We start from the raw sequence: 13952 nt of genomic DNA, 5'->3' as shown, positions 1-13952 counted from the left end.
AATGACAGAATTTCATTCTTTTTTATGGCTGAATAATATTCCATTCTGTACATATAGCACATTTCTTTATCCATTCATCCATTGATGGATGCTAAGATTGATTCAATTTCTTGGCAGTTGTAAATAGTGATGAAATAAACATGGAGATGCAAACATCTCTTTGATACACTGATTTCCTTTATCTTGAATTTATACACTGCAGTGGAATTGCTCAATCATGTGGTAGGTTTTTTTTTTAGTTTTTAGAGGAACCTCCATATTGCTTTTTGAGGAACCTCCATATTGTTTTCCATAGTGACTGTACAACTTTACATTTCCACCAACAGTATACAAACATTTTTGTCTTTTTCATAGAAGCCATTTTAACTGGAGTGAGATGATATCTCATTGTGGCTTCGATTTATATTTACTTGATGATTAGTGATGTTGAGCGTTTCTTCATATACCTATTGGTCATTTGTCTGTCTTCTTTTGAGAAGTGTATATTCAGATCTCTTGCCCAGTTTTTTAATTGGATACTTTTTTCTATTGAGTTTTTTTAAGTTCCTTATATATCCTAGTTATTAATATTTTGTTTGATGGATAGTTTGCAAATAATTTATCCCACTCTGTTGCTTGTGTTTTCACTTTGTCGATTATTTCCTTTGTTGTGCAGAACTTTTTAGCTCGATGTAACCCCATCAGTCAATTTTTGTTTTAGTTGTTTGTGCTTTTGAGGTCTCACTCAGAAAATCTTTGCCCAGACAAATTTCCTAAAGCATTTCTCCAATGTTTTCTTCCAGGAATTTCATGGTTTCAGGGCTCTGGCTTAATAATTGAATCCACTTTGATTTGATTTTTGTGTATGGTGAGAGACAGGGGTGTAGTTAATTTTTCAGGACATGGATATCCAGTTTTCCCAGCACCACTTACTGAGGAGACTGTCCTTCCTCCAATGTATGTTCCTGGTGCTTTTGTTGAAAATGAGTTCATTGTAGACGTGGATTTATTTCTGGATTATCTTTGCGATTCTACTGGTGTATTTGTTTTTATGCTTGGACCATACATTTTTGGTAACTATGGTTCTGTAACATAAGTTGAAATCAGGTAATGTGATGCCTTCAGCTGTATTCTTTTGCTCAGGTTTGCTTTTGCTATTTGAGGTCTTTTCATGGTTTCATATAAAATTTTGAATTATTTTTTCTATGAAGAATATTTAGATCTAGATTTGTTTTCATTATTGTAAATGGGATTGCTTGCTTGCTTTCCCTTCTTTCTTTCTTTCTTTCTTTCTTTCTTTCTTTCTTTCTTTCTTTCTTTCTTTCTTTCTTTCTTTCTTTCTTTTTTTGAGATGGAGTTTCGCTCTGTAGCCCAGGTTGGAGTGCAGTGGCTTGATTTTGGCTCACTGCAACCTCTGCCTCCCAGGTTCAAACAATTCTCCTGCCGCAGCCTCCAGAGTAGCTGGGACTACAGGTGCACACCACTATGCCTGGCTAATTTTTGTAATTTTTGTATTTTCAGTAGAGACAAGGTTTCACTATGTTGGCCAGGCCTGCCTCAAACTCCTGACTTCAGGTGATCCACACGCCTTGGCCTCCCAAAGTGCTGGAATTACAGTTGTTAGCCACCAAGCCTGTCCTTTAATTTCTTCTTCAGATTGTTCTCTGATGGCATGTAGAAATGCTGCTGATTTTTGTAGATTGGTTTCATAGCCTGCAAATTTACTAAATTCATTTATCAGCTTTAACGGGTCTTTTTTTGTGGGGTCTTTAGGTTTTTCTAAATAAAACATTACTTTAAAAATAAATTCTTAAAAAATATTTAATAAAAGAATGTCTATATTATGTGGTAATTATGTTTTTGTAGTCAGTATTGTCAAGAAAAGTGCCTTACATACAAGTTATCATTGAACCATATTCCTCTAGTACTTAAAATATTATGTGAGAAAAATGTTATTCATTACCAAACTGATTATCTTTTCTCCGAAACCTTTTCAATATAATTATTTATTACTGTTTGTGTTCAGTAGCTTCTATGTTTACTTTAATTTATCTCAAACTGTGGTTATTTTTATGAACTCCCCTAAATTTTTTACAGACTACGTTTGTCAATGTCCCTCAGCAATATTACATGTCAATAGATACATCTGTCCAAATGCTTTTCACGGTAAACCAAATTGTAAAAAAAAAAAAAAAAAGTTATCTTTTTCTTTAAATATTGTTCAATTTCTTAAATCTCATTTCAGCTTCTTAAGACAGTAACACATGTATGCAAAACTCCATAAACAGCCATTATTTTTTTCCATAAACGCTTTTATTTGAAGGTTTTTTACACCTCTAAATTCATCCATCAGCTAATTATATGTCAAAAGAGGAAACTGTTGATTAAATTGGTTTACCTAACATAATGTGGATCATCTGGCAGTGAATTTTTAACATAGTGTGTTATAACAATAAATACAATTGACTAATCATTATTTCATGACACAAAACTTTTTGAGTGTTTGTTCACAAAGTCCTAACAATTGTTTTACCAATCTGAAATTACAACTTTTTCATTATGAAAGGAAACACATAAGGAACAAAGTGAAAATGCTCAGTGAAAGCAGGATACTTTCCTGAAACCATTGAGGAAATACATCCACAATGAATTACTGGGCTTTAATTTTAAACACTAGTGAAACTGAAATTGCTACTTTTATGATAGGTTCCTTGCAGCTTTCTATTTCCAGTGACAGCTGTACTTCAGTAATCATGTAACTATTTGCTACTGCTATAAAGCTCTTACTTAGCCATGATCCCACGCTGCTTCAATTTTCTAGTACAAAATCAGATATAATATTTCTGTTCAGTCATTACAATATTCTTTTTAAGAATCCTAAGAATCAGAAAGTAGATAGGATTTAAAAGGGTGCACCTAAGACATGGATTGTCTTTTTATTAAACAAAAATAATATGAAGCAATTTTAAATCCAATTATTTTATTATTCTATATTTTAAAGTTAACTGGCCATATTCCAACACTTTATAGCATATTTGAAGCAACTACTGAATTATTAAACATAATAATATCTCTATAGCATTTTATCTGCCATATTTCAATAAACTTCTAAACAGCAACATGAAACACTAGCTACGTTTTATTTGTGAAGGCATTAAATATTTGAATGAAATTCAATGTTGTATATTTCAGGCAGAAATTAAAATATATGTTTATGTTTCATTTCACAAAACTGCCTCAAATTGTGAAATGAAATAATCTTTAGAGAAACCAATATGTGAAACACCATAATTTGAGAAATTGATACATGATTAGATACAGAGATATTTATAAATCAAACAGTTTACTCAGTACACCTGTTGACAATTCAGCTAAATAATGTAAGGCACACCCTACAGTCTGGATAGCGGAGTGAAAGAAAACACGAGGAAAGTTTATGCAAACTAGGTTATTCTGGTGGCAGAGTCCTTCTATGATTAGACAGAGCCTCATCAAAGGTCCCAGGACTTGTGCCATTAAAAGATACAGGAACAAAAATCATGCATTGAGTTACTGCTGTGGTCAAGTTACTGCTGTGGTATGGCCCCTCTTTTGTATACACATCTTTCACAATCTCTTGACTGCCACATCTAGGTTACTTTAATTTTTGCTCTCCCTGTTTGCGTCTTACTTTTCTCATTCTCCTTTCCTGTCTAGCTGTTATTCCACCTCTCATTTTTCATCCTCTTTTCCTCTCTCTCTCCTCCCCTCCCTTCCTCTCTTCCTTTCTTAGTTCTTTCTCCCTCCTTTTCTTGTTCTTTCCTGCCATTTCTCCTTCCCCTCCCCTTCCCTCCCCTCCCCTCCCCTTCCCTTCCCTTTGCTTTCCTTCCATCTCCTACCCTAATCTCCCAATAGCTATTTTCTGTCTTGCCGATGGAAAGTTACTTTCCCTACGTCATTTAAAGAAATCTTGAGCCTAGTATAAGGGAAAGACAGTGATATTCTAGAAATATTAGAAACACCTTGTTTTGCACTGTTACACAGTCTTAACTGGGTTTGGATGATTGCATTGATCTTTTCATTTTGAATAGCATACTCATTTTCTATCTCTTTCTTCTTGCAATTCTTAATTTAAAAAAATACTGAGTGCCTTTGAATTTCTTCAACTCCAAGCTTATGAAAAATTATTGTTAACTGTGACCAACAACTGACTTTATTAATTTGTATATAGTCTCATTCTGTTGCCAAACTGCATATTACTAGCCAGTGAGTATAATTTTATAAACATTATTTGAAGAATTATGATGGACATTTAAAATGGACAGCTCATTTTCTTACATGAAAATATTATAAAATACAAGGTAACTCAGAGAGTGAGAAAAAATGTAATCATATTTTTATATGACCATGAACGTTTTCATTGAGGAGAAGAAACTGAACACAGCTTTACAAAGTGGGTAATAATTTGACAATAGTTAAGACAAATTATTTCGGGCCAGTTCGGAAAGTTAAAATCATGCGGATATTTACTTCTATGGACAAGCCTGAAGCAACAGAGAAAGAAGGAGTTCAATATCATTAAATCCTATGGCCAATTATGGAGATATTGAAATGTAAAACAGGTTTCGGCAAAAATTTCCAAGGAATTGACTTGTTTTTTTATTAATAAGAATAAATTTAATAAAAAAACAATAAAAATGCTGGTTCATAAGAAAGGATAAAGCAATACTTTGTTAGTAAAATAAGTGTAATGAATATATGTAGTTTGAAAAAATACTAAAGAAGCCAGAAAATCAGCTTCATTTCTACTTTGAGACTCGGTCAAGTCATTGACCACTTTGAGGTTCAGTTTATTTAAGTCTAAAGTTGAAATGATGATAATAATGATAAATTCTAAATACCTTTTATGTGTAAATAATTAAAAGATCATGTATATTAACATACTTTCTATGTGAAACTATTAAAAAAATAAGACACTGTGGACTGGAGTTTCAATGGTCTAGAACAGCCATGTGGAACACAGAAAATACTAATCCTTCTTTATCCCTGAAACTTTTCCATAAATGAATAAAAATCAAAGAATGCAACACATAAATATTTGGGAATATGACCAGATGATTTGAAATCAAGACGCAAAATGGGACTTTTAAAAAACATATGTTTAACTTTGCTTACCACTGAACAAAATAAAGATTATATTGTGGGCTTTTTCTTCATATACTAAATTGGCAAAATCAGTAATGTACAAAATACTTGATATTGATAAGACTGTAGAGAACAAGGACTTACATTGCTTATAAAAAGAGTAAATTAATATAAACCCTTTGTGTGGCATTTCAACATGTAAATGCATACATACTTAATGTCAGCAATTTCAACATTTAAACAATTGCACAAGAAAGTGTGGACTATCCTCTAGAATCCAGAGTCTATTTAAAAGTGAGAAGGAGTTCTTTATTTGTTTCTTTGTAGCCATTAATATGTCTGTGTCAATTTTTTAACAAAACAATATCAATTTAACAAACGGGGTGCTATAAAGATCTCTAACTACGGTAATGTAAATTTTGTTTTCTTTTGATCTTGTTAATAGAATACATGCAGGATATTTTACTTCTTTTATTTTTACCTAATTCACTATGTGTTTATTTTCTCTGTGAATCCAGAATCCATAAATTGCACTTTATAGAAAATCATCTCTCTTCCTACTTTTATTACTGGTCATTTTGAAGCTCACTCTTGATTTTGATGAATTATGCCTAAAAGGAGAATAATTCTAGCACTAAGTTTAATTGCCCCACTCCCCACTTCCTACTCAATGGAAATAATATCACAGTTTCTGACAAGAAGTAATCATAAATTATGATATCAGTCGGCTTAATTATCATAACTATTATGTGCTGTGTTGCAAATTAGAGAAATTAATTTTAGAAACATGCTATCTTTAGTGTTTTCTTATATCTAAGTGTGAATAAAGATAAGATAGTATCCATGGATCAATTAAAAATAATTTATTAGGTATATCTGTTGTCTTCATTAAGAATCATCTATAATTTGAGAAATAATTCAAATCACAATCTTTTACTAGCTTCACAATGGACTTTCTAAAACCTGAGTTAAATAAATGAACAATAATTTGCTGCCTACTAAGTTACCGATTATTTTGCCTGCCCTTTTTCTAGTCACTTAATAAAAATAATCTATTTCACATTTATATATATATATATTTTAAAAAGCAATCAGGTTTATTGAGGTATAATTTGCATTCAATAAAATCCCCCATTTTGAAGTGTATTGTTCTATAAATATTAATAACTGTATACAGTTTTGCAGTCTTGTGACCACAACCATAGTCAATATTTAAAATAGTTCCATTATCCCAAAAGTCTCCTTTTTATAGTTGCTCCTTTACCCCTAGTCTCTGGGGACCACTGATTCATTTTTACTGCTATAGTTTTGTGCTTTTTAAAATGTTAGGTGAATGGAATCAAACAATATGTAGCCTTTTGTTTCTGTCTTTTGCCATAATGCTTTTGAGATCCATCCACATTCTTTCGTGTATAAATAGTAGTTCCAAGAATAACTTCTAAAGAACTTTGAAAACAATGGTCCCTCTAGTAGACTAGAATTCAAAAATCCCCATAATGCAGTAGTCCTATATCTTACCAGCCAGCAGCGAGTTCTGTGCTTGTGCAATGTTATAACAAGCCTTACATTTTTGCTAATCTAGTTCAAGTATACTTCCATTACTTGCAACCAAAGAGACCCAATTAATAATAAAATAAGCCATTGTTCAAGCAACTTCAGAGACTGCTAGAAGGGAAGGTAAGACTTACCCACCTTCAAAGTCATATTTATATTTTCATTCAACTTATACAGCTTTCATTCTTGCAATGAGCAAGACAAGGCAACCACCCTTACTGAAAAGAGAAGTAGCAGAAGAATAAATTACTTTTTCTTTTTAGTTCATATGAGACTTTAACACAGATTTTTTTTTTCAGGTCCCTGCTCTTTCTGAATATAACAGAGTTATCTGTATACCTTGAAAATAAGCAAGAAATTAGACATTGCTTTTCATGTATTTGCTTAGAAATTTTAAGGTACATTAAAATGGCATTCATTTATATTAAGCACATATAGTAGATGCTTATGTACTCAGAAATTATAAAGACCAAGTATCCCCTAGAATTCCAACTGGTGGCAGCTGCATCCTTTGCCTGAAGGATTTTTCTGGCAGCTGGAACCCAATTTGTCCATGCAAGTGGCAAGTCAGAATTACTGTGGAATTAATAACATACTACTAACCAAATGACTGATAAAGAATGAATAAATAAATGCACTGCTCATTTGAGTGGCATTACTGAACAGTGTGTTCGATACTGGCTTTTAAAGGCTCTAGTGGGATTAAAGTTTTGTCACCTCCAGCAATAACTTGCTTAGTAAAGCAATTTTATTGATGATGATCCCTTCCTTCCCAATCACAATCTCATTTTTGTTTCCTGGTTTCCATGGCTTCTCTCTAAATTAAACTACTTTCACTTTCTTAAAAAAAACTACCAAAACAAACAAATAAACAAGATGCATGAAATATTGAAATATTTTTTATTCAGTTGTCAGAAAATTAATATGATTCAAGCTGACTATGGATTCTAAAAGTAAAATACTAGCAAAGTGCAGAAAATTAAAGGACATAAGAATGGTTAAGATAAACTTACCTAACCCAATTCATTAGTTCATTCTTTAAAAAATCTTTAAAATTTGTTAAGTATGAGTTTGCTGTAAAAAAATACCAGATCATGACCTCGAGAGAAAACAAACAAACAAACAACAACAACAAAAAACATTGCTTCACATTATTATTTTTTTTCCACATGATTATCACTGACTGGTATTTCTCTTTTATGTTCCCTTTTTTGAAGCCATGTGGAGAAATAGGAAGAAACTTTTTAGTAGAGTAGTTGGAGAAAATAGAGAAGACAATTTAGGGGTTACCAAGGGTTACCAAGAAGTGGCACAAGTTAGATAAAGTATTTTGATCTAAAGGTGGCCTTTAGAAAAGCCATTTTGTTAAGGCAAAACTTCATTTGAACTATATTTGAAAATAAATCATTTTTCACATCTGAAAAGTTTGTAATATTGAAGCTGATATTTCCTTGCTAAGATCTTTATAAATAATTGATAGTGGATTCTTTTTGTGACACAGGGTTTTATTTTGCTCCCTGTCACATATACCATTTCTTTTTTATAAATGTAGCATACTGAGGATTTCAAATATCTAATTAAAATAATTTTAAACTATTCCTCTCCCCTTATCTGTATACATATTTCTGCTTGTTTAAATTTGGGAACTTGTTTCATTTAACTTTTTAAGAAAGCAAAGATGCTACCGTCTGAATGTTTGTGTTTCACAAAATTCACATATTGAAATCCTTTCCCCTAAGATGAGGGTATTAAGCCCATTTATGCCTAGTGTTCCCTTATTGGAATGCTAAGCTTGTGGGAGTTATTTATATCCTACTGCTCAAGGTCATTGCCAAGGTCTGATTTTTCACACACAAAAATTGCAACCTCCAGCATAAATGGGTTAGGAGATAGGGCCTTTTGGGAGATGATTAATTCACGAGAACAGAGCTCATTCACTAATTCAATATTCCTATAAGTGTTCTTATAAAAGAGGCCCCAGAGAGCTGACTTGCCACTTGTACCACGTAAAGATGCAGTGAGAAGGGGCCCTCCATGAAACCGAAAACAGGCCCTCACAAGACACTGAACCTGCTGGCACCTTGATGCTGAACTTCCCAGCCTCAGAACTGTGAGATGTGAATTCTGTATTATAAGCTACTCAGTCTATGGAATTTTGTTATAGCAGTCCAAATGGAGTAAAACAAAGGAGAAATATTCAGTGATAACAATTTAGTAAGAGAAAGACAACAAAAATAACATTCAAGAATCTGAAATCCTGTGATGCTGACTCAGCTTTAGAACTGAGTTCGAGATCAACTGTTTTCCAAAGACACATTGAAGATTTTTCTAAGTAATTATATCTACCCCCAAAGACTAAAAGTGGTCTGAAAATACAAATTGTTGCACAGAGAGATTGTTCTATACTTGCCTATAGAGAGCTTCATCTCTAGTTTGTGACCAAAAAAAATGACATCTAAGAAAAAATTAGCCTTCTGACAATCTCAGTTTTCACCAGCCCCCAAAATTATCATTATGATATCTTTAATTGGAGAAAAAGCCACCTCTTTGGTTTCCTGAACTTTTAATCGATGAGTTGGATTATGAGTTATATAGGCCTTAATAAAGCAGTACATGGATTACCAAAAATTAAAATGAGGCAATAAAATATATATTTTTGTAAATCAATACAGCAATATTTTTAAAAGAAGAGGAAAGAAAATGTGATTCAATAAGAAGAGAAAAAAACTAAAAGTGTAGCCATCAAATAATGGAAAAACAAATTGTTTTACAGCAGATGCCACAACTCCACAATTGATTAATGTACTCATATGAAAAAGAGAGAAAGTACAGTGTCTGAAAATAGCACTACTCACTTCTGTAAGCATAACAGAAACACCTGGGCAGACATTGTGATAATTTTTCTCTGGCTCATGAGAAAAACATCATTTATCCATGAAAGATAATGAAGGATATTTTTATAATTCTCTCTACACAGGAAAACTACTTAACAGTAATTATAATGATGCCCATTATTATTTTTCAATATTTGACAATTATATTCAGTTTCAAGAAATAAATGGAACTTATATCCCCATCTTTCAGCAATATTAAAAAAATGCTAATTAAGGTTTTAGAGAAAAAAATAAACCTGCAGGAAAATGAAAAAAAATCTTTTGCTAAAGTAATAGAGGGTGGCTTACACTGTAGTATATTATACAGAGTTAGCAAATCAAATCTGTTCTCCTATCTGATCATGCAATAAATTCCAGATTTGTAATTCTTTCACAATCAATTTAATCATAGCATTGTTACTTAAATAAGAAACACTCTTCAGTAAAGAACCATGGAAATTAAAATCTATATTTTGCTTCTCCGCATTCCATCTATTCTGGTCACACACAGACCTTTTCCATTAAACATGCCAAACCCTCCTCCCCACCCCCCCCCTTTTTTTTTTTTTTTTGCGATGGAGTCTCACTCTGTCACCCAGGCTGGAGTGCAGTGGCATGATCTAGGCTCACTGCAACCTCCACCTCCCAGGTTCCAGCAATTCTTCTGCTTCAGCCTCCTGAGTAGCTGAGATTGCAGGCACCCATCACCACGCCAGGCTAATTTTTGTATTTTTAGTAGAGATGGGTTTCACTATGTTCGGCAGGCTGGTCTCAAACTCCTGACCTCAAGTGATCCACCCACCTCGCCCTCCCAAAGTGCTGGGATTAAAGGCATGAGCCACCATGCCAGCCCAAACTCCCTCTGACATAGAGTCATTTTATTTTTTCTCTTTTTTTCCTGCGATAATTTTTCCTGAGATATTAGTATGGCTGTTTTACTTCTTTCAGTTGTCTGGTCAATTTTCACCTCCTCATAGAATCTGTCACTTAATACTCCATCTAAAATAAACTTCATCTTTTCTGTAATCCATTGTCTTGCTCTCTTTTTCTTTGTAGAGCACACTACTATCTGCAATTTGTTAGTTATTTCATATTTGGCCTATTCTAGGGGCTGTCAAATAATGCTTTTGCTAATTTTTCCTCACTTTAAGAACCCTGAGTCTAGAAATACTTTGCATACTCAGGTCACTTGTATTTAAAAGTCATTATTATTATTATTTTTAAAAGACATATTTGACCAGGGGCAGTGGCTCACACCTATAATCCCAGAACTTTGGGAGGCCGAGGCAGGTAGATTACCTGAGGTCAGGAGTTCAGGACCAATCTAGCCAACATGGTGAAAACCTGTCTCTACTAAAAAATACAAAATTAGCCAGGCGTGGTGGCAGACACCTGTGATCCCAGCTACTTGGGAGGCTGAGACAGGAGAATTGCTTGAACCGGGGAGAAAGAGGTTGCAGTGAGCCTCAATTGTGCCATTGCACTCCAGTCTGAGTGACAAGAGGGAAACTCTGTCTCAAAAAAAAAAAAAAAAAAGACATATTTAACTGCCAGTTAGGACTTTTGATCATCAAGAAAAAAATCTCAGTTGCCAAACTAATTAATATACATACCCAGGTCAAATACAGGTGGAAGTTCTCATTTGCTTCAAAACAAGAAGTGGGTTTCAGCACTTGGCCTTGGCAAATCCTTTACCTTGTAGCCCTGAAGCTTGTGTGTGCCTGAGCACTGTGCAGCCAGGTAAATTGCCAGCTGAAGAGTGAAGTTCTCATGGTCTCCATGACAAAAGCAGGCATTTAAAGGTGGTATCAACAGCAGCCCCAGTTCAACTTTGAAAACACAGCCATGGTTAAAGAACTCACAGTGAGGTTCCAGGGAAGCCAGGTCAGCTGGGGGTCCTTGGGCCTGAATCCTAGATGTGCCACTGATCCTAGATGACCTTGGGCTGACTTGTCTCTGGCGTGAGCATCACTTTTTCCGTCTGTTAAATGAGATAGTTTCGGTATTGGAAACCCTTTAAGGAGCTAATGTTCTAGGAAGTTTTATGAACACTGACAGAGAATCAGGCTGCCCTAAGGGCCTTGGAAACCAGCTGACCCCACTTGCCCAAAGAATTTCTGAGGAAGCCTCTTGGCTCCCTCTTCAAGATGAGAACGGTTATTTGCCTGGGGCATTTTGCTTAAAAAAATTCTTTTCAAATGTATAGAAAAATAAATCTTCTCTAAGGTAAAAGAAAAAATTCCTCTGTAAATAAAGTTTTATTGAAACACAGCTACATTTAAACCAATACTTGGCTGGCTGTGGTGGCTAACACCTGTAATCCCAGCACTTTGGGAGGCCAAGGCGGGCAGATCACCTGAGCTCAGGAGTTTCAGACCAGCTTGGCCAACATGGGGAAACCCCATCACTACTAAAAATATCAACAAAACAAAACAAAAAAACTGCTGGGAATGGTGGTGCAGGCCTGTGATCCCAGCTGCTGGGAGTCTGAGGCACCAAAGTCGCTTGAACCCAGGAGACGGAGGTTGCAGTGAGCCAAGGTCGCACCACTGCATTCCAGCCTGGGTGACAGAGCGAGACCCTGTCTCAAAAAACAAACAAACGAAAACCTTGTTTTGGCTGATATCAGGCTGTGAAGGCAGAGCTGAGTGTTGCAATAGACAATAAATAGACACAAATGCATTTTAGTGATTACTTCTGTGTGGTTCATATTTTTCAGAATTTTTAAAAATAAACGTTCATCATCAGTATTGCTCAGGAATATAGGAAATGTAAACCATAATTTTACAGTAGGATCATTGTATATGCTTAAGTTTATTTTGCTAGCCAGTTTTAGATAGATGAAAACATTTCATTTTTAATTCAATTTTTCTCTGAATTCTAAATATTGGTGTATTGACATAATCTCAGCACCTAGGATTTTCCTATATCTCTTAGAGAAGAAAATCTTTCTGTTTGTGGTTAACCTAAGTGTCTAATATTTCAGTATCCATTTCTCCCTACTTTTTTATAGTTTAAGAGGAGTATTGTAATAAATTCTAGCAGTCACACTTTTGGGCCAGAAAGTTTGCATAATTTTATGGCTATTCTTGAGTATGTCATATTGCTTTGTACATAGTTTTACCAATTATGAGATAATGGCATTGATAAGATCTATCATTATATTTTAAAGAATATTTTTAGAAAATAATGAAAAATATGGTCTCCGTAGGCCTGAATATATGAAGTGGTGGGTGTCATTTATTCATCCATTCACTCATTCATAATCATTTAAAAGTAATCCTTTAACAAATATTTAAGTTCCCCTACACTTTGCCAATTCTGGGCAATGTTCAGAAGGCACTGCGTTAAGTTGCTCAGAGAATAATGGAAAATAAAAATGTGTAAATATGCATACATATATACATACACACACTCATATATATATGCATATATATGTATATACACACACACGGGCACACACACACACACTCCACGATAGTAGATTCCTCTGCAAGTAGAAGAAATACAGAAAATATATAGTTAGGGTACATAGGAAACACCAGGGCTGAGGCAGGGAAAGTTAAAAAGAGACAGACTGTAAAGAAATTGGAATAACATGCCCTGAGGTTTTTATTTCATTTGTAAACAATAAGAAGCAGAAGATTTTTAAGGAGGATGACAATAGAATTAGATTTGTGTTTTACAGTAAAGTATGGGTAGGAGTAGAAGACACTAGTGGGAAGGCCTTGACTTCATACCCGATTCAAATAGTTTGTCTGGGCTTAATAGAATTTCACTTTGATCTAAAATAATGATGGTTGATGAAAAGTGTGAGGAAAAGTTTCTTGGAAACATGGATGCTGCCTTAAACTTTTACACACAAAATGAAAGGGAAAAAAGTAGCAAAAATAAAAGTGAGGGTGAGAGGTTAGGAAAGACTCCACCTGTGTCAAACTTTTTTATCCTTCTACTTTCCCTCCCTCCTTCTTGATAATGCCAACAGAATCTTATTTTCTCTATCTCTGTCCCTTTTTCTTTTTGTCTGCTCTAAGGCAAGAAGTTGAAACAACCTCAGAGTTGAGGTTGCTGCATTTATAAATACTGCTACTAAATCTGCTTGTACTTGTACTTGATGAGAACTAGAAACATTTTAAAAATGTTATATTACATTTTTTTCTAGTAGAAGAATGGTCAAATTACTTTTATTCATTTGGATACATGATTGCTTTCTTCGTTTACATGAGATGTAAAGTATTTCAACAATCAACCACAGAACAAAACACATTTAAATTTTGATGCAATTTCACACAAAAAAATATATACACTTAAAACAAAAACATTCAGTAGAGTATACTCTGGATAAATAAATTTTAAAAAATCTATTCGATTGGTGCAAAAGTAATTGCGGTTTTTGTCATTACTTTCAATGGCAAAAACCTC

This window comes from Pan troglodytes, chromosome 2 (genome assembly GCF_028858775.2).
Source record: "Pan troglodytes isolate AG18354 chromosome 2, NHGRI_mPanTro3-v2.0_pri, whole genome shotgun sequence".
Taxonomy (NCBI): domain Eukaryota; kingdom Metazoa; phylum Chordata; class Mammalia; order Primates; family Hominidae; genus Pan; species Pan troglodytes.
Note: the sequence above shows the minus strand (reverse complement) of the source record.